Source organism: Sphaerodactylus townsendi, linkage group LG15 (genome assembly GCF_021028975.2).
Source record: "Sphaerodactylus townsendi isolate TG3544 linkage group LG15, MPM_Stown_v2.3, whole genome shotgun sequence".
Lineage (NCBI taxonomy): Eukaryota > Metazoa > Chordata > Lepidosauria > Squamata > Sphaerodactylidae > Sphaerodactylus > Sphaerodactylus townsendi.
This window is the reverse complement of record NC_059439.1, coordinates 11,079,216-11,098,603: the sequence shown is the minus strand read 5'-3', so window position 1 is coordinate 11,098,603 and position 19,388 is coordinate 11,079,216. Positions and strand designations below refer to the sequence as shown.

Below are 19,388 nucleotides of genomic sequence, written 5' to 3'. Positions count from 1 at the left end.
GCCAAATCCAGGTTGGGGGACTCCTAGATATTTGTGGTGGAGTCTGGGGAGGCTTGCATTTGGGGAGGGGATATACCTCAGCATGGGGAGGAAATGCTTCAAGATCTCAGAAGTCTTTCACATCATCTACTACCTGAGACTTTCACCTGGAGATTTCAGGAATTGAACCCTTTCAGGAATTGCAGGCAAAGCAGACCACTTAGCCATGATCCCAGCACTAACGGATTTTAAACCAATCATTTAAAGTATTTAATGTTGTTCTTTTTCATCTTGTGTTCTGTTCATTAGCCTTCTTTAATACCAAGAGTTATCCACAAAGGGGGAAACTGAAAAGAAACAATTAGAGGTGCAGAATATGAGTGGAGAGTTTTGCAAGCAATTTCCACCCCCCAGAGACAGCCCCAAACCATTTGTACTCTAAACAGAACCCTAACAAGATAAGCGATTTCCATCATCATAATTTTAGGTTTCTATGGAAGTCCATGTGCATAACAGGGGATTTGGTTTTCAGCAAGACAAGTGGCTAGAACAGGGGTGTCCAACTGTAGCCATCCAGGTGTTCATGGACTACAATTCCCATCAGCCCCTGGCAATGACTGTACTTGCAGTGATTAAATATTTTCTTCAATCTTCTTTCTACTTGTAAAAACAGAAATTGTATTACGGGTTGGCTCTGATGTAAACCAAGTTGTGTTTACTTGATGTTTAGAAGGCAGGGGTGAATATATGCCAAAGACCGCTGAATTCTGCAACTCCTTGGATGCTGCTATTTTCACACACATATACACGCACCCTTGAATTTATTCAGTGAGTGCTACTTCCAGGAAAAAAATGCTGTAGTGTTCTGAAGGCCCATCATATGCCTTCTAAGCTGCCTGCCTTGCATCTCAAGTAATTCTGCTTTCTTCAAGGTTTTTCCCTTGACCCCCTCCCCATTTCTTATGCCAAGGACTAGAAACTTGCCCCACAGGCTCATATTGGGACCTATGATTAAGTTGGGGATAGTGAGGAGTGGCTGCTGAACCTGCATGCATTATAAACAGGGCTAAATATTCCTTAGGGGTGTGTGTAAAGTGCCGTCAAGTCACAGGTGACTTATGGTGAACACATAGGGTCTTAAAGCCAAGGTGATTTGCCATTGCCTTCCTGTGCATAGAGACCCTAAATTTCCTGCTTAGCTGCCAAGATCAGACTAGCTAGCCTGGGTCGTCCAGGTAATGATGTTCCCAAGGCAGGCAGTCTTAATACCGTGTCCTCTGCCTGCTTTCCCCCACCTCTTCATTTTACAAACTGGCTCAGCCCCACAGGTATGGCTGGCTGGGGTCTGCCAGTATTCAGGATGAGCCATCAAATTGCATTCCTAAGGTAGGCAGTCTGATGTCTTGAATATTGGCAGTCCTGCCATCCACACCGATGGGGCTGGGCCAGGTTGTAAAAAGAACAGTTGGAGGAAAAGCAGGCAGAGGATATTCTTCAGTAAAGCATCGTTCATGGAAAGCATTGCCTACCTATTTTTATCGCACAGTGTTTTGAGGTGGGTTCATTCCAGGGAGTTTCCAGCTGCATTTCCGTGACAGCCCAGAGTCTGTTTACTCCTCCACTGCAATAATTGACTGTACTGTCTTAGACACTGGTGACAGTGAGATTTGCCCTCCTCCTCCTCCGCAGCACTCAGCTGTAAAGGGTGACCAGGCAGACAGCTGTAAGAGTCAGGCGTTTGATTCCCTCACCTTTGCCCTCACCACCCCCCTTGTGGGCCTGGTTTGCGGAGCCTGAAAGCCATTCCTTGGTGAGGAACGTGGGCCGCTGGCACAGAGAGAACGGATTCTCCTGGTTGTCGTAGCAACAGCCTCCATCTGGTATGGATCAGAAGCAGCCTGATAGCCCCTTGGCAAATCATTTCTGAGGCTTTGGCGGCAACCCTGAAGCCTCTTCCAGGCTCACGTGTGGCAGTGATAGAGTCCTAGGATTTATCGGCTGGGCAGGTAGGGCATGGGAGGAGGAGATGCTAGTGGATTTAATTTGGTACAGAGCTGAGCCTCAGGATCCATTATGCATGCTTAAGGGTTCAGTCCTAGACTGTTGAGTAATGCTAAAAACTGGGAAATATTGGACCATGCATTGAGTGCCTTTCTTTTAACATGTTCTGGAGCTGCACATTGTTGACCCATGATTTGAATAAAAGAACAGTCGGAATTTGGTAGAAGCACTGTGAAGCACGATTTGAGGTTTTTATAAGATTTTTAAGAACAGAATCGTTTCATGGGATCAGATCAGAAGTCCATCTAGCCCAGAACTCTGCCTCCAAGAATGGCAAGCCAGATGCCCCCAGGGAGGTTTTCAAAGGAATTAAAATTTCCCTATTGTTTGTCCTCATCACCATCAGAAACATGTCCTCAATATACCGTATCCTTTTCCTGACCAGTTGCTTGGCTTTGTAATAGCTGGCACCTCCCCACCCCCTGCTGTGTCTCAGGTAAGCATGTTCAGCTTTCTGGGATGTTCTTTCTTGCTGGCCCTACTGATACTTCATAGAAATATGGTGGGTTATAGTATTAAGAGACTGTATCAGTGGTGGGATTCAAATAATTTAACAAGCGGTCCCGGTGGTGGGATTCAAATAATTTCACAACTGGTTGTTTACAAGCACCATTCTAACAACCGGTTCTGGTGCGAATCTGCTGAATCCCACCACTGGACAGTATAATATTCATGTGTGAAAACATAGGGTTATGACATTGCTCTTGCATTATGTGTATGACATAGCCCAGAGGCATACCGGGCCTAAATGGCGCCTGGGGCATGACTGGCTCCCTGCGCGTGCCCCTCCCTGGACTGGCTCCCACCTGGGCTGCTCACTCCTGAAGCTGGCCTGCAGGGAGGGAGGGGCTTGCCGGCGAGCGGCTTGGATGGGCGGCTTGGGCAGGGCCTTGGCAGTAGGTCGACTCCTTCCCTCCCTGGCCTCCCTGGGGCGGGGGAGCTGGCCTGCATCCGCAGCAAACAGCTCAGCCAGCGAGCGACGCCCTGGCATGGGTGGAACCACCGGGTGCCAGCCGGGGCGCTGTGGAAGAGGCCAGTGCGGAGACCCAGCCCGGGTCTGGCGCCCCTCCCCCCACGTGACAAAGCATGTGCCCATGGGCAGGACGCCCCTGACATTGCCCTTGCACTATGCACATTTGCAGAATGTATTTCGAATAACCATGGACTCACCCATCTCAAAGCTGTGAGCAGAGGGTCCAAAGACAGACAAGGTGGAGACTGATAGATTTCCTAAATCATACTGGAAACCAAAGGAAATATATTCTGTCTTGGGTGGACTTCTGCTCCTTCTTAAACTTTGCCCCCAAAACCCCAGACCTCAAAGGAATCCTTCATAGGCATCAGCAGCAGCTCTTATTCCTGAGGAGGCATGGAACCTGGTCGACTTGTGAGCAGCATAAAGGTCTTTAAAGCGCATCACCAATTTCAGTGGTATAAACATCTTAACAAATATTAAATACATGAGTGGGTTTACTTTGGGGTCCCAACATTCCATCTCCTTTCTGACGTTCTGTAGGTCTGACTTGGGGGATTGCTCAGGAGCCCCAGATAACCCACTAGTCCCCCCACTGAAGGAATGTGATAAACGTGGGTAAAATTATTGCCTTTCAACTGAAGTGAGGAGTTGCTGTTTACTTTCTTTAATGGCTGGAGAGCAAAAGGTCAGTCATGTGGTTCAGTTTCTTTGCTGTCAACATCTGAAAAACCCTAAAGCAAGTCTCATTTGAGACAGGCCTGATCTGGAAGCCTTATAAGGGTTTCTGTGTGATATGGCATTTGGCTTGAAACCTGGGGAATTTGGGGGGTTTTTTTGTACAGAATTCTTGCAGAATTCAGCACTTCTTTGCACATTGGTTTCAAGCTTAGAAAAGAAGAGCTCAGCTGGGTCAGACCAAAGGTCTATCCGGGATAGCATTCTGTGATTGGGTGGCCCTGTAAAAAAAAGCTTACAGCAGTAAATTCAACAGCTCTCCCTAGGCGCTCTCCTGCAACATGTGTTATTCACAGGTATCTTGCCTCTGAAAATAGAACCTGTATTTATGTAGCTGTACTTTCTTGGTCACTTTGCATTTTACATCTCACCTGATGCTTCCGAAATTTCATGGCCAGTTGCCTAGGTTGTGTACACCTCTTTTCCATTTAAATTTTTATTTTGCAAACATTACAAATTTCCGCACATCGGAAAGGGCGCCTCTCCACCGACAGAAATTATGCCGGTAGTGGGGAGGGGGCCGTTCGCACGGGAGCGTGCGAGCGGCCCCCACAGAGGCCAGCACAGAAGAGGTGGCTCCGCACGGAGTTGCCTCTTCTGCGTCCCCCCCCCCACTCACCTCGTCCTCCAGCGTCGGCCTGGAGGGCTGCAGGGACACACCCATTCTGCCCTCCGACCTCCAGGGGTCAGAGGGCAGCGTGGGCGGGTCTCAGCAGCCCTCCAGACTGACACTAGAGGATGAGGTGAGGGGGGGGGGGCGGGAAAGCGGCGCCTTCACGCCGCTCGGGGCCACATAGGACAGCGCTGCTGCTTTGCAGCAGCACCGCCTATGCAAACAGCTGCCCAGGGACAGCGTTTTTGCCGTCCCTGGGCCGCTATAAATGGCCCGTGCGGAAAGGGCCATAGATTTCTAGAATATCCATGGAAATAGGACATAAAATTCAACAAAGTTCCTTTGTCACAACAAAGTGACACAATGTCATCCCAACAGTACAGCAGGTATGGTATTGAATAGCATGAGCCAAAAAAGCAAAGGCAAGTCCAGATACCCTTTCAGTCCTTTAAGGTCTAAAAAATGCTTAGTCACCATGACCAGACAGGTATAAAAAGCTTTTATTCAAATAATAGGGCATCAAAGATCTACAAAGCATAATTTTAAGGAGAGTCTTAATACTTTTACAGATATCAGCTCCTTAGGTTGTAAAGAATTATTCCCATTGTAAATACATTTTTAACATCCTGAGATCTTTGCATAGTTGTGAATCTGAGTAATACAGTAATAATATTTTATCTAGTCAATCTTTCATCCAGGGAAGAATATTTTTCTTACACTTTGGCAAAAGTCAGATTTGCCACAATTAATATATTCACAAGTAATATTTGGCAGTTTTTAGAAACTGAAAGTATAAGAACAGAGTTAATTCTGGAGCACAATTTACTTTAATGCCAGTTCTTCAATGCAGAGCAACCCAAAACATTGATCCTGACATACTTCCTTTCCTTTCACATATATGAAATATTGCCTTTCCTTTATAACTTGCTATATTAACATGTGTCTGGGAGGATCCACCTCCTGCATCTAACAAAAGCACACTCTATTCTACAAAAGTTTGTGCAGGAAGAAAATCTGGCTAACATTTAAGGTTCCACAAGACTCCTGTTTGTTGTTGCTGCAATAGACTCACACATCTCCTCTTGGAGTATTTAACTGTTGTGTTTAATTAAATGTTGATGAACCTCCTGTGAATTTGTCAATCTTTTTTTTAAAGAGGGCTCAGTCAGCCAACAACTCTGCAACTTGTTAATTATGTAGCAAGTTTAAATGAGCTCATGAAACAGACTGAGCTATTCTTCTTGAAACATGACAAATTTGTGAGGCTTTTAAAACTTTGAGATATCAGGATTTCTCACAGGCCCTTTCCGCACGGGCCAAAAACGACGGCCTGGGGGTGGTAAAAAAACGCCCGGCCCCCAGGTCGCTGCTCGAGGCGGCCCGGCTTGCTGCAACGCGAAAGCAGCGCCGAATTCTGACCTGTGCTCCCCCTCCCCAGGGCGGCGTCAGGTCGCTTCTGCAAACTAACAACCCTTTAAAAGGGTTGTTGTTGAGGGAAGGCGTCTTCCCGGATGCTGGGTGCGCAACGTAGCGCCCGAACACGCAGCTTTCCCCTTCTCTTTCCCATGTACCTCTCGTGTCGCCGTCCCTGCTGGGTTTCTCTCTAAGTCCCTCCCTCGCTGTCCCTCCGACCCTGGAGGTCGGAAGATGGCGTCGAAGCGCATGGAAGCTGAGGAGAGCCAGCAGGACTGGGCTAAACACGAGAGAGTACATGGGAAAGGGAAGGGGAAGAGGCGGCTTTCCATCGCGGAGCCGCCTGCCGCCTGCCGTCGTTCTCCAGGAGGCCGTCTGCGATGCGCTGCATGCGAACGGCCTCCGCTTCCATGCCGGGCCGGAATTCCTGCCCGGGCGATGGAGGTTTCACGGCCGCAAGGCGTCGAAACCGGCCACAGTGAATCTGATCGTTGGTCTGTCAACCCCTGTTGGCACAGATAGCGTTATGTGGAATTATGGTTTATTTGAACTACAGCTAGTTTGTGAAACCAGGATTCGATTCACAGATGATCACCAAACCTTGTTTGCCTAGGCACAATACTGGCTTCTTAGACTTTCTCTAGCCTGGCATGCCTGTAGCCAAGGAATAAGTGAGGTGGCACCAAAGCAGTATGTGTGTATCCACACAACTCACAGAGCCAAAGTTAATAAATTGGCTTCACACCCTGTTGTCAGATGTGGTGTAAAGGTTAGAGAGTCAGACTAGGGACTAGGAGACCCAGGTTGGAATTAGGGGTGATTGAAAAAAAAATCACTAAAATTTGGATTTGGGTTTACTGGGGCTGAAAATTTTTGGAAAAGCCCATCCCCACCCCCCGCCATAATACCAATATTGGTAAATTTTTTATTCCCCATTGTTTTTAAAGCCAAACATTTTCAGTGCCATTGTAGCCTATGGGGAAATTTTTCAAGCCAATGAGGGGGGTGTTTTTCAAGGCAGAGGTATCACATTTGCAGTTCTCTCCTTAGGAGAACCCTTAGAGACACCTGCAGCTCCATGGAACATGTGGTGCCTCTACCTTGAAAAACAGCCGCACTAGAGCTTCAGAAAGATTTGCCATAGAGCAACATGGAGCTGTTACTTTTAAAAGTTTAACGGAATGGCTCCTATGTTAGACAATGGAAAAAATTGTGGGGCGGGGCGGGGGGGGTTGCTATTTAAAGATAGAGCCACCAACTTTAAAATGCAGCTGCTGGTGCCTCTCATTAGAAGAACTCCTAAGTTTGGTGAAGATTGTGTCAGGGGGTCCAATTTTATGAGCCCCCAAATTTTCCTCCATTGTTTTCTATGAAGGTTGGTTGGGGTACCCACTTTGGGGGCACATAAAACTGGACCCCCTGAATTAAATTGCACCAAACTTGCAGGTTCTTCTAAGAAGTGTCACCTGCAGATAGGTTGCAAATTTGGTGGCTCTACCTCAAAAAACTTGCAAAGATAATGATTCTAAAAAAAAGGAGAAAAGGAAATTTGGCTTTTTTGGCTTTGTCTTTTCAGCTCCATTAAAATGGTGCCTCTTTTTTCAGCTGCAAAAGCCTTAAAATGGTTTTTTAAAGGTTTTTTTTTTCAAATTTGAGTTTACCCAAATGATCAGTTCTATCTTGGAATCTCAGCCCTCCCATAGAAACTTACTAGGTAACATTGGACCAGACTCTCTCAGAATTACACATCTCGCAGACCATGTGGACTCTCCGGGGGTGGTGGGGTGGGGTGTAGTAGAAATGAACAAATAAAATAATCACAGCTGGTTTCAAGCTTTTTTTAAAAACTGCTGCTGTTGTTGTATCTGAACCAAGCCATATTGTCTGTTTTGACTGGCAATGATTCTCCAGGACCTTGGTCCTTCCCTTCTGTGAGATTCTTTAATTGGTGGTTGTAGGGGTTAATACTGGGATCTTTCTCATTACCTCCTCTGCTTTGGGCTGATGTCACATAAAAAAAGAGGAGTGCTACAGCTGGCAAAGTTTATTTGAATTCTACAGCAGGACCCTTCAGTGAAGAAGGATGTTTGCAGCACTTGGAGAGGGGAAAAGGCAGAAGAAAAGCCCATTTGAACAGGACAGATGAGACACAATAGCGTTTCAGAGGCCCATCAGTCCAAACAGGGGTGACTTTACCACCCTTTATATGTAATATTGGCAGACTGTGAAAGTGCATTTTCTTAGCTGATCAGAGATTGTAAGCATAGCTGTGTGCACTCTGCACTGATGAGTAGAAATTCTGAATAGTTCTGCAACCTGCATACATTATACATTTAAATCAATATTATGCCTGACACTTTTTTTGCCGTCAAGTCACAACTGAGTTATGGTGACCCTGTTAGGGTTTTCAAGGCAAAGAGGTAGTTTGCCATTGCCTGCCTCTGTTTCACAACCCTGGTAGACCCTGCTTAGCTTCTGAGATTTGATGGAATCAGGTTAGCCTGGGGCTGTCCAGGACAGGGCACCTGGCATGCATCCTATTGTGTTTTAAGACCAGGGCCAACCATCCAGGCTTTTGACCACATCTTATAGTGTGGATCTTATAGAATTGTTCCATTTTCAGGATTATCTTTTAATGCTTAATTGCTATTTCTATGCTCTAGCCTATTTAGAACAATTTGTTTTAATGGATGTGGGTTTATTATATTTATTTTTGTTGTGAACCACCTTCAGTAAGACTCTGCATAGGTGGCATAGAAATTTTCTAAACAAATAAAATTTGCACACACGGTTGCCTGTTTTACATGATTACTTCTGAGAATAGCACAGACCTGGGAACTGGTTTTGCAAGCACGAACGCAAAGTGGGATACAATAAGTCTGATCTTGTCCAAGAAGCTAGTGTCCTTTTCCCCTTGTGTTTCCAATTGTGCAAAAACTCTAGCATAAATGGAATTCTTGTGCTGGATCCAACCCACGTATTGTGGGCTACCTACATGAAATCCTGTTGGCTTGGGTCTAGACAAAAAACAACTGGACGGGCCAAGAAGTCATGGATTAAACTGCAGGAGTGAAAAATGTTTAGAATGGACTCTAGGAAGAGGTTTTGGCCAGAGGAATTCAGTTCAGTAATGGAAGGATCTAATCCTTGATCTAAGCAAATTCAGCCTCTCTCTCTTCCAATTTATGGTCCCTTGTGGTTTCAACAGGCTGCAGACCTTTCTTTGGCAGAACAAAATCTACTACTAAGAATCAGTACATCTCTCCCCCTATATAATGTATTTCATGTAATAACTGCCATATATATTGTCTTGGATTTTCTTATGCCACGTGGGGAGCCAAAATTTGACTGAATGTTGGGATTAAATAAATAAGTACATTCCTGGGGGCACATGAGAAGTTTGCAGTCCATAACGATGCAAGAGAGGGCTATCTCTGGTGAGTGTTCTGGTAAACAGAGTTGGAATTCAAATCTTCACCTGATGTGGAAGCCAGCAATGGTTGCTCACCCCATAAGTATGGGTATACTGCCAGGCACCCTCTTTTTCATTCCTTCCTATTTACATTCCAGAGCTGAGCTCTGATAGTTACAATGGATCGTAGAAGCACTGACTCCCTAACCAATACTGGCCATGTTTGGTTTATATACATTAAAATTTGCACTATAATTGTATGGTGGAAGGAATTCTGCAAGCGGAGATGGCCTGTCATAATCCAGCCCTGCGCAGCTCAACTGATGGACCATGCGAGGAGACATCCTGTCCCCTGTTGACTTGGTACATGGAACAGTTGTCCATTTCCCCTGCAGCAGAGCTGGCCCTTCCGGCAAGCACCTTGCGATACGCTCATCTAAGCAGATGTGTCCCTTCCGCCAGGCCAGCCTGGCCTCCCCAGTGACTGCTAATAATTTTTGGGAAAAAACAGTTTTAAAAAAGGAAAGGTTCCAGGCATTGTGCATGGAACTGCTACCGCACCTCAAGGTACGTGTTCTGGCAGTCAATTCAGAGGTAAAGCGATCCCATTCTCTTTGCATCTCATCTATTTTTATGGAGCATGGCTGTTTCAGTGCCTGCCAAAATCAATAGCAGACTTGCTTGGACGTTTCTCTCCTGCAATTTCAAACCTCAGATCCAATTTCACAGGCAGCCACAACATTTCCTCAGTGGTGTTGTTGTTTCTAGCTTAGCTGGAAGAAAAAAAAACATGCATGCACATTAAAAAAAACCTTGAATTTATGAAGATTTCCTAAATCAAGCATGTTGTTTAGAAACAAGCATTTGCTGTGAAAGACTGGTGGGGCACATTCAGGGGCAGAAAGTGATAAAGACACATAAACATGGAGTGACTGCTAGCAGAATCTTCAGAAGACTGATCTGATTTCCATAGCCCTTCTCATGTGTTATCCCAGTGATTATAAGATTCGCACTGTGTATATGCTCAGAAACATCAAAGGTGGTTCTAGAGCAGAGCCCTTTCTTAGCCATAATCTACCTGGATGTGAAAGTTGTGGAGGACAGTAGTCTGAACATATAATGGAAGTAGTGATGCTTTAACTTGCCAAGGAAATCCCACTGTTCTACCCAAGCCAAATTAAAGAATTTAATTTTTAAATCTGTGTTGGAAATCAACAAGTTCGTTATTAAGAATTTTGCTGGTCATACATATTTTATTTCTCAGAGTTGTGCTGCAGCATGGGATTGGTGGTACTGGAAATGCAGGAAACGTGGCTGCATATGAGTGATTGATGAAGCTCACCAGCCTGAAAAGGTTTGGAGTATTCATGAAGAGTTTACAGGAAAGTGGGCAAGAACTGCTAAATGGTAACGCTCTTGCAAGAATGCAGATATTGCAGGAATACAGAGTGAGTCGATAGAAAGTGCAAAAACAATGGCATCTTTCTGGCTTCTTCGCTGATGAACATATGGCGTATTTATCACAGCTGTGGTGGATATTGAAAAGAGCGCCAGAATTTTGCATAGTCTGAATTTCCTGGAGTACAAAATTCAATTTAAAATCTACTGAGAGTGAATTTTGATGTCATAGCTAGAAACTCTGAGGTCAAGAAATAATGAACTTAAATTTAATTAATTCTGCCTTGAAATCTGTGAAATAGAAAGAGCAAGCATCTTAGCATGTACAGAGTGCTTGAGAGAGTCTTAACTAAAAGGTATATTATGGATGAAGGTCATAATATTCTAACATATTTCTTGGATAATGGCAGAAAGATCTAAGCACAGGGACTCCTGAGTGGGAAAAATGCACTAAAAGTGTGATTAGAGGAAGAGAACATTTCTTTTTTTGTGGATTACCAGTTGTAGAAATGGATGAGGCTGAACATGTGAAATTGTTTCTTACTGAATCAGACCTTTATCAAGGTCAATATTGTCTCCAGGGTTTCAGGCAGAGGCCTTTCTATCACCTACTGTAAAGGATTCAATAGTGTTGATGGTGAAGTAACCTTGAGTGCATTCCACAGCCCGGGCGATGGGCCAGCTTCATCGGCGGAGACTTTATCTTTGGCGCTGAGACAAGACTCCGCTCCCATGGGGAAGCAGGAGGGGGATGGGGTGAATGGTGTGTTATAACCTGTGCTTGGCGGAAGTGTCATTCTGCCACTACGTGTAATGGAGTTTTCTAAGTTCTAATAAACGGACTTTACATCCAAAAGCCTTTTATTTCGCTTCTATGGAATTCCTTACATTGTGGCAGGAATCTACCCAATATATTCCTAGTACAGTGGACCTCTGGGTGTCTGACATGGAGAGGTTTTACCAAAGCTACTAAGGACAAAAAAGCGGTAGCCCCCAAAGAGGGTCTGACCTTCCTTCTGGATCTGGAGGAACTGCAGGAGAGAACGGGCTCGCTGGTGGTTCTTTTCCCCGCCCCGCATCAGACGAAGTCTTCCTTTACTCCGGGAACGAGGGACGGACGCATCGCACCATGGGGACTTCCATGAGCCGCTTGGGGCGCTTGTCTATGGATCGAAAGCCAGGATCGATCTCTGCCCGCTGCAGGGATTACAAACCTCAGATGCAACCTGTCATGGAGGAGGACGTGGCCTGACCACCTTCGAGCAAAGCGGCAAACCCAGGAACTACTGAACGCATTCCTGGACTCGCATTTTGGTGATGCTCCCAAAGAACCACCGGCACAGCACTGGGGCCCGGCCCCAAGGATACTGGGACTAAAACCTGGGATTGGGAGGGGTATCCGTATTCTCAGCCTTCCACCGACCCCTGATCCCGGCTAGCCAATCGCACCTGAGGTGCTCCGGGAGCCACCGGGTGGCTACGGTGTCTCCTGGCGTCTCGCTTCCAGACCACGAAGAGTCCGGAGAAAGTCTGCACTCCCAGCCGGATTCGTTCCTCTCCCATCGGCGAGACCTGGGATGAGGAAGTGGGACGACCGGCGATGCCCAAGAAGCATGGACTCCGGAACGCCAGCTGGGTGGGAGGAGTGAACGGCACAGTTGCAGCAAGAGCTAAAACCTGCAGAGGGACTGGAACGCAACGCAAAGAAGTTCAGCTCGAGTTGGACCGTACAAAGATGCGCCTAAACGACAATATGCTCAGAATCTGTCAGTCCATGATAAAGTCCTGGAACACTCCAGACTGGATTTACAACAGCAACGCTGGGGTGCTGCTTCAGGCCCAAGACGCAAAGCTGCAGCTCACTGAAGCTCTTAAACGGGACGAATCACAATTGGAACGAAAAGCTGCTCTTGCATGCGCACTCAGGATGCATTGACCCGCAAGGAGAGGAGCTGGCTGCTGGCTGGAGCTAAGGAGGCAGCAGACCAGGAAGCCCCAAGTTGGAGTCTATGCTGTTACCGGATCACTTCGGCCAGGGGCCACGCATCTGGGTCCTGCCACCAAACGCCAGCCGCACCGCCACGCCTCTGATTCCAGCAGGCACCCCCGTACAACAGCTGCCTGCCCAACCTGCTCAACTCACAAGCAACTACCGGCCTTCTGTAGGCGCTTAAGAGTCGCGGAACGGGCTACTATCGCCCTCCATACCAGCCTGCTTCGAAGGGGACCGCTTCCAAACTTCCTACTTCCATTTTGCAAACTCAATGCCCACTTGGAAGCACTATGATGATTTATAACGCCTTGGAGCTAAAAAATACGTGGACAAGCGTGTCAGTCCTGATGGGCAGCAGCCGCATTGGTTCGCGGACTCTTTGGATTTGCAAGATGAAGACTCGCAGACGGTGCCCTCGTGATTCCTCCAAGCCTTAAGAGCTGCCTTCAAGATCCAGGCCGAGAATGAAGTTATCCGGGCATCTATCAAAACTATCCAGCAAGCAAGTAACCGCCCATTTGCAGAATTCTGCCCGTGGAATTTCGCAGCGGCTGCTGCTCGACTTTCCTCCTGAGTGGCCTGAACGCATGAAATGCTAATACTTCTCGATGCTGTGGACGGCAAGCCGCGTGGAAACGGCAGTTTTTAATTCGGGTTCCTCGCACTACTGGGCGGATTGGATCCAGTTGGGGTCTCCAGGTGGCGCCTCGCTTTGAACACGCTGCGTCGGAGGTCACTTCACGCCAAAACTCCACCACTGGCGCTCCACCAAGGCAAAGCCCAGTCCAGCCTCTACCGAAACCATTCTCTGAACGCCGCCGCCGACTGGGATTGTAGGTCTTACTGCGAGGAGGCCAGGTCATCTAGGCCGCCAACTGTCCTAAGAAACAAAAAACTAACCACTTCCAGCTAATGCTGCGACTCCATCTGCCAAGCCGGGCCACGCGAGATCACGCCCGGTCTCGACGGGCTCGCTCTAAAGCGGCTCATCGGCATGCACTCCAGAGGGGAGGGGAAGCGGTTGTTTGCCTTTTCTTCAGCCTCCCCCATGGAGCATGGGTCTGACCTGACGCGGTGAGTGAAGGCAGCGCCCCATTACTGTCCAAGCCGCTTGGCACAACCCCGCTTAAACACACTCGCATTATAGGCCTCGCCCCTAGGGACTCTGGCTGCTCCCACTGTTTAATGCGGCCCCAGGTGGCATGGAGGAGCTAGGTCTGGACTAGCCCCTGGCTAAGCTTCCATACCATTTCACTCCAAATGGACGGCAGTCTCCCTCGGGAACTAAGGACCGCCCCAGTTCAAAACACAGCCGGTTCTCCGCTGTGCCGACCATTGGGGAGAAAAATTAGCGGTTTTATTTTGGCGCTTCAGTGGCCAAACACTCCATAGTTTTGGGCATGCCATGGTTATTAAGTTACATGAACCAAAGTTCATTTGGAAAGAACGGATCTTAGAATTCACTGACCCTCCCCTGCAAGTGTGAACACATGAATTGGGAAAGCCCAACTTCTCCTGACACACCCCCCCTCCTGGTTTCTTCAGCTGGCATTGCTCCCCATCTCTATTGGCATCCACCCATGCATCATGATTTAGCTAGAGTTTTCTTTAGAGCAGGAATGCTATCAGTTGCCACCCCACAGAGACACTGACTGCAAAATCAAGAGTACAACCAGGGGCGAACTGCCCAAAAGGTAGAATCTACCGTGATGAGTCCTAATGAGGAGAAGGAACTCCGTGTCTCTTGATAAGAACCCGCTGGTTCATAATGTATGGTCAACAAAACACACACACGCTGCTCCCGGGCTTTGTTTGTAAAAGAAAGATGGGTCTTTACGGCTTTGGTACAGATTACCAGGTCTCAATGCGGTCTCTCTGTCCAATAAATATCCTTGCCTCCTTTGGATCAAGACCTTTAGATGCACTCGCAAAGGGCGATTTTACTAAATTGACTTAAGAGAAGCTTACTACAGGGTCAGAATTGCTGAAGGCTAAGGAACACTTTGACTGCGCGAATCACTAAAACAACAGTTTGAATACTTGATAATGCCAGTCTGTTGGTGGGCCCCGGGCTTTTGTATGGCCCTTTATCAACTAGTTCTCCATGATTTATTGTACATGGAGTTGTGGTATACTTAGATGACGCTTTGATTTACTCCACAAACCATAGAAGAGCATGAAACATTGGTCTCGAGAGGTATTGGAACCGGTTCTACAATTCCCTCTCTACAAACTCTCCAAATGCTGTTTTCACCCAGACCTCCATTGGACTATTTTCCATACCGGATCTCACCGAGGGCTTGAAAATGGATCCTGCTATGACTGGACGAAAGTCCTCCAATGGCCTGCCCCACCAACCCAAAGAGCTCCAATCTTTCACTTTTGCTAATTTCTATCGCGGACTTTATACCCCACCCGAACTGACTCTCCTCTCACAGACCCTCTCACGCACTAAGGGTAAAGATCCACTGTCCTGCCCGGGCCCCTTCCTGGTCCTGAGGAGCAACAAACAGCCTTCAACTCTTAAAGTTCCAAGCACCAATCTAACCCATCCCAAAGCACCCTGGACCTAGATTCCGCTTAGAATGGTTTCGACAAAGCACTTTGGCTTAGCCCTGTTGCAGAAAAAAAATAAAGATGGTAGGCTGGTTCCGCGGTGCTTATTTGTTCGGGCAAAATTCTCTGCGCTGAAAACCTAACTGGTGACAAAGAGACGGCGGCCATTAAAGCAGCACTTCCACTTGGCTTCACTTTCGGCTGGAGGGGGGGGGGCTAAACACCCTTTCAGGTTTGGTCGGATCACAAGAACCTGGCAGCTCTTTCCACCCCCCCCTCAAGATGTCCGCAAAACAACTTCTCATGGGTCGCATTTCTTTTCTCGCTTCTTTTATGTCCATTTTCCTGAAAGACCAATAACGGCTGACGCCGGGCCTCGCTACCACCGAGGGGTGGAGCTGCCTTACTTTGGTGACATTCCACGACCGTCTTCCTCCCAGCTGGGGCTGGTTGTCAACCCCATCTCAAACGCCCACTCCTCCTTCACCCCCCCCCATTCCCAGTCTCTCGCCTCCTTTCCCGCGCGGGAACTGGTGAGGCGGGGTCGCCTATCTCCAGCGGAAGAAGGTGACTCCCACCGCGCTATGGGAGGTCGGTTTGGCGGAGGGGGAATGTTGCACGCGGCCTCCTCAAGCAGTTGTTCTGAAGCTTGCCACGCATGCCCGCCGGCTGGACATTTTGCTTGAAAACTCTGCATTCTGGGTCTCGAATAGTTCTGGTGGCGCTGCACGCGCAAGGACATTGAGGCATACATTAAGGGCTGCTCGGTTTGTGCAGAAGCCAAACCATCCCGGAAAGCCCTATGGACTGTTGAAACCTCTCCGTACCTCGCCTTGGGAAGTCATCTCCATGGATTTTATTACGGATTTGCCCGAAAAAGTCAGCGGCAACACGGTTTTGTGGGTGGTGGTGGACTTATTTTCAAACAAGCCCATTTTTATTCCATGTGCTTCCATCCCTCCGCCCTAAGTTGGCACGGTGACTGTTCATTCAACATGTTTACCGCCTCCATTCCGGCCTCGTTAAGGTAAGTGGTCTCCCAATCGCTGCCCCACCCATTTCAAAGTTCTGGCGCTTTTTAGCTGGTTAGTCATTTCGCTGTCACGCCTCTACCACGCTCAAAGTGACGCATGGTGATCGAGAACTAACAGAACCCTAGAGCAGCATTTACGTTGTTACACCAACTACCACCAAGACAATTGGTGCGCGCTTATTCCGCTTATGGCGCTATAACAATGTGGTTCATAGCAGTACAAAGAAAACCCCTTGAAATCGCGGTGGTCTGGTCGCCTCCTTCCGCTGCTACAACCACCCGCTGCTGCTTTGGACCCCTCCAGAGTTTCAATGGATTTCATCCCTAGTCAGGGATGGAAAACGTCCAGACCGCCTTTACAACAAGCTAAGGACTCCCAAAAGCTGCAGCGGATAAACACCGATTTCCGCGCAGGGCTCTTGGGTGTATTTGTCTACAAAAAATCTTAGAGATGCATAAATTTTCCAAACTTCTGCAAAAGATTCGTGGGACCTCAGATTACTAAAGTGATTAATGATGTCACTGCCCGCTTAGATCGCCTAACTCTCTTAGTAACATTCATCCTAGTCTCCATTCCAGCTTGCTCGCTGAGGTTGCCCGCCTGATGCCTGGCACGAATTCACCGGAGAGGCCCCCAACGACTATTATTGATGGCTATCGCCAAGCACTACTTTAAAATTGACGCTATCCTGGACTTTAATCAAACGCTGTAACATTTAGTCTCTTGGGTGGGATATTCTGGGTATAATCAATGGGTTTATTCCGGGGTAATATTGACGCTTCCCACCTCTTATTTCGTTTTCCAATCGCTTTCCAAGATAAACCTGGGAGGGTCTTTAAGGGAGGCAGAGTGTAAAGGATTCAATAGTGTTGATGGTGAAGTAACCTTGAGTGCATTCCACAGCCCGGCGATGGCCAGCTTCATCGGCGAGACTTTATCTTTGTGCTGGAGATGAGACCCGGCTCCCGGGAAGCAGAGGGATGGGGTGAATGGTGTTATAACCTGTGCTTCTGGCGGAAGTGTCATTCTGCCACCACGGTAATGCGGAGCTTTCTAAGATGTCTTAATAAACGGACTTTTACATCCAAAAAGCCTTTTATTTCTGCTTCTATGGAATTCCTTACACCTACTATCCTTTTAACTGGAGATGCCCGGGATTGACCCTGGGACCTTCTGCATGCCAACCAGATGCTCTACCACTGAGCCATGGCCCCTGTCCATTATGGACTTCCAGGAAACAACTATCTGTGAAATGGCAAAACCTTATTTGTCTAAATAGAACATCCCTTCCCCCTTCCAAAACTGTGATTGTACTACCTGGTGCCAGCACATGGGTGGCTATGTAACATCCCATATCTAGGGAAAGGGACCATGTGACTCTGTTGTCATGGTAACAAGAACATGGGAAGCATGTTCTTTTAAGACTTAAGATGTTGAAGAACACAGAATGCAAGCAGCTGCATCTTCTGGGGTTGCAAGAGCACCCCTGCATGTAGTTGGGACAGGGTTCCAGCCTTGTTGAACTGCTGGGCACATTTTTCACATTTTGAGAACAGGGACTGAGGGGGCTGGGTTGGAATCACAGATGTTGGAAGGCTTCATAATGGACACCACTGATTTCAGAGTGGTGCTCCCTGCAGATGTAAAGGGGATGCCTCCCAGGCTCTTCTGAAGTACCTCTCATTTCACTGGTGGAGAAAAGCCCTGATTGGCGGCTGTTGGCTTTAGAGAAGAGATGCTTTGGAGAAGAAGCAAGTAGGTGCCAGGAGACCCAGCAGCAGCCATCATGTTGGGGACCAATGCATTAGAGCCATGAAAGATGGCCTGGTCTGCAATGAGAGCTTTCTTTTTAATGAGGCATTCTTGGGTTCAAGCCTACCTGGAACCACACACACTGGTCTTGAAGCATTGCTCACTGAGACTAAGGCCGTTTCCGCATGAAGGCGGAAACGGCCGGGTCGGCGTTTCCGACGCGGACCCGACGACGCTGGGACCGTCCGCACAGACGGTCCTGGGAACAGCCAGGCAGCCGGCGCCACGGAGCACCGGCGCCCGGCTGACCCGGCATGTCCTCGGGCCTCCGGCGTGTCGCCGAGGCCTGGGGACACGCCCCCTGGCCCTGCGCGCCTGCTCCGACGCTCCGGAGGCCCGGGGACAAGGTAAGTGCCGGGTGGGGGAGTCGCCGTGAAGCTGCTGCCGTTCACTCGGCAGCGGCTTCACGGCAGCGTTTCCCCAAAAAGAGCGCTGGGAAGCGCTCTGGGGAAACGCCGGCTTCAGGCCGGGCGGGCGGCGTGAGGGCGGCGCGGCTGCGTTGCAGCTGCGCCCCCCGTGCGAATGGCGGCCTGGAGACGGCGTTTTTACCGTCTCCAGGCCGCCATTTAATGCCCGTGCGGAAACGGCCCAATGCTTCAAGAACGTGTGTGGTTCTAGGGAGACTTGAACCCAACAACACCTCTTTTTTAAAAAAGTTCCCATTACATAGTCTTGGTGAATAGAGAAATACCCTCTGGACATACTCACCATGGTAATTACTTCACATGAACCATGGCAATCTCCTTTAATGGAAAATAGGTTTCACCATTATTATCTGGCTAAAAATATGTTCACTGCAGAACAATGAGAGTTGCCATCTCCTTTTGCTCTTCCTTTCTTTGTTGGTTTTGCAATTGGTTTGCAGTGCTAAGAAATCAGCCATAGTTCAATCAATTTATTGTGGTCAGTCACCAGATTCCATCAAGTACGTACTTATACATATACAATCAGAACTCCAAAATTTCTGCAAACCAGAGCATCAAATTTAATGTTTACATGGTTTAAAATAAGAGGTAATGGTTCTCTATGTAAATGCTTGATTAAACATTTTGCCCTTTGTCCTAGAGAGTTTTCCCCAATCCCTTCTTCAGCCCTGTTCTCAGGAGCCCTTTCTTTACACTCTTTAGAACTCTAGGGTTGAGCTCTGAGATAATTTAGTCGCTGTATGTGCTCAGAGGCACTCCTTCCTTCATCCACCTGTTTCTGGTGTGACCTTTGCAATAGAAAGGAGGCTGCAGGACTCTTGAGTCTAGGGTTGGGAGAAGTCTTATAGGACCTTCAATCTCACCCTCCTACTTGATGTTAGAAATCTAAAGATAGAACATTTCTGATAGCTTCCTGCCCCGTCTTTGCTTTAAGCCTTCTAGTGCAAGAGTGCTGTCTGGTTATTGGTTGTATTATTTCAC

General features: G+C 47.8%; 1 protein-coding gene across 1 annotated transcript in view; it reads left to right on the top strand.

Moving 5' to 3' along the window:
* The window catches only part of ASIC2 (acid sensing ion channel subunit 2), a 571,394-nt gene that overhangs the window by 47,058 nt on the left and 504,948 nt on the right, over positions 1 to 19,388 (top strand). The window lies entirely within an intron of this gene.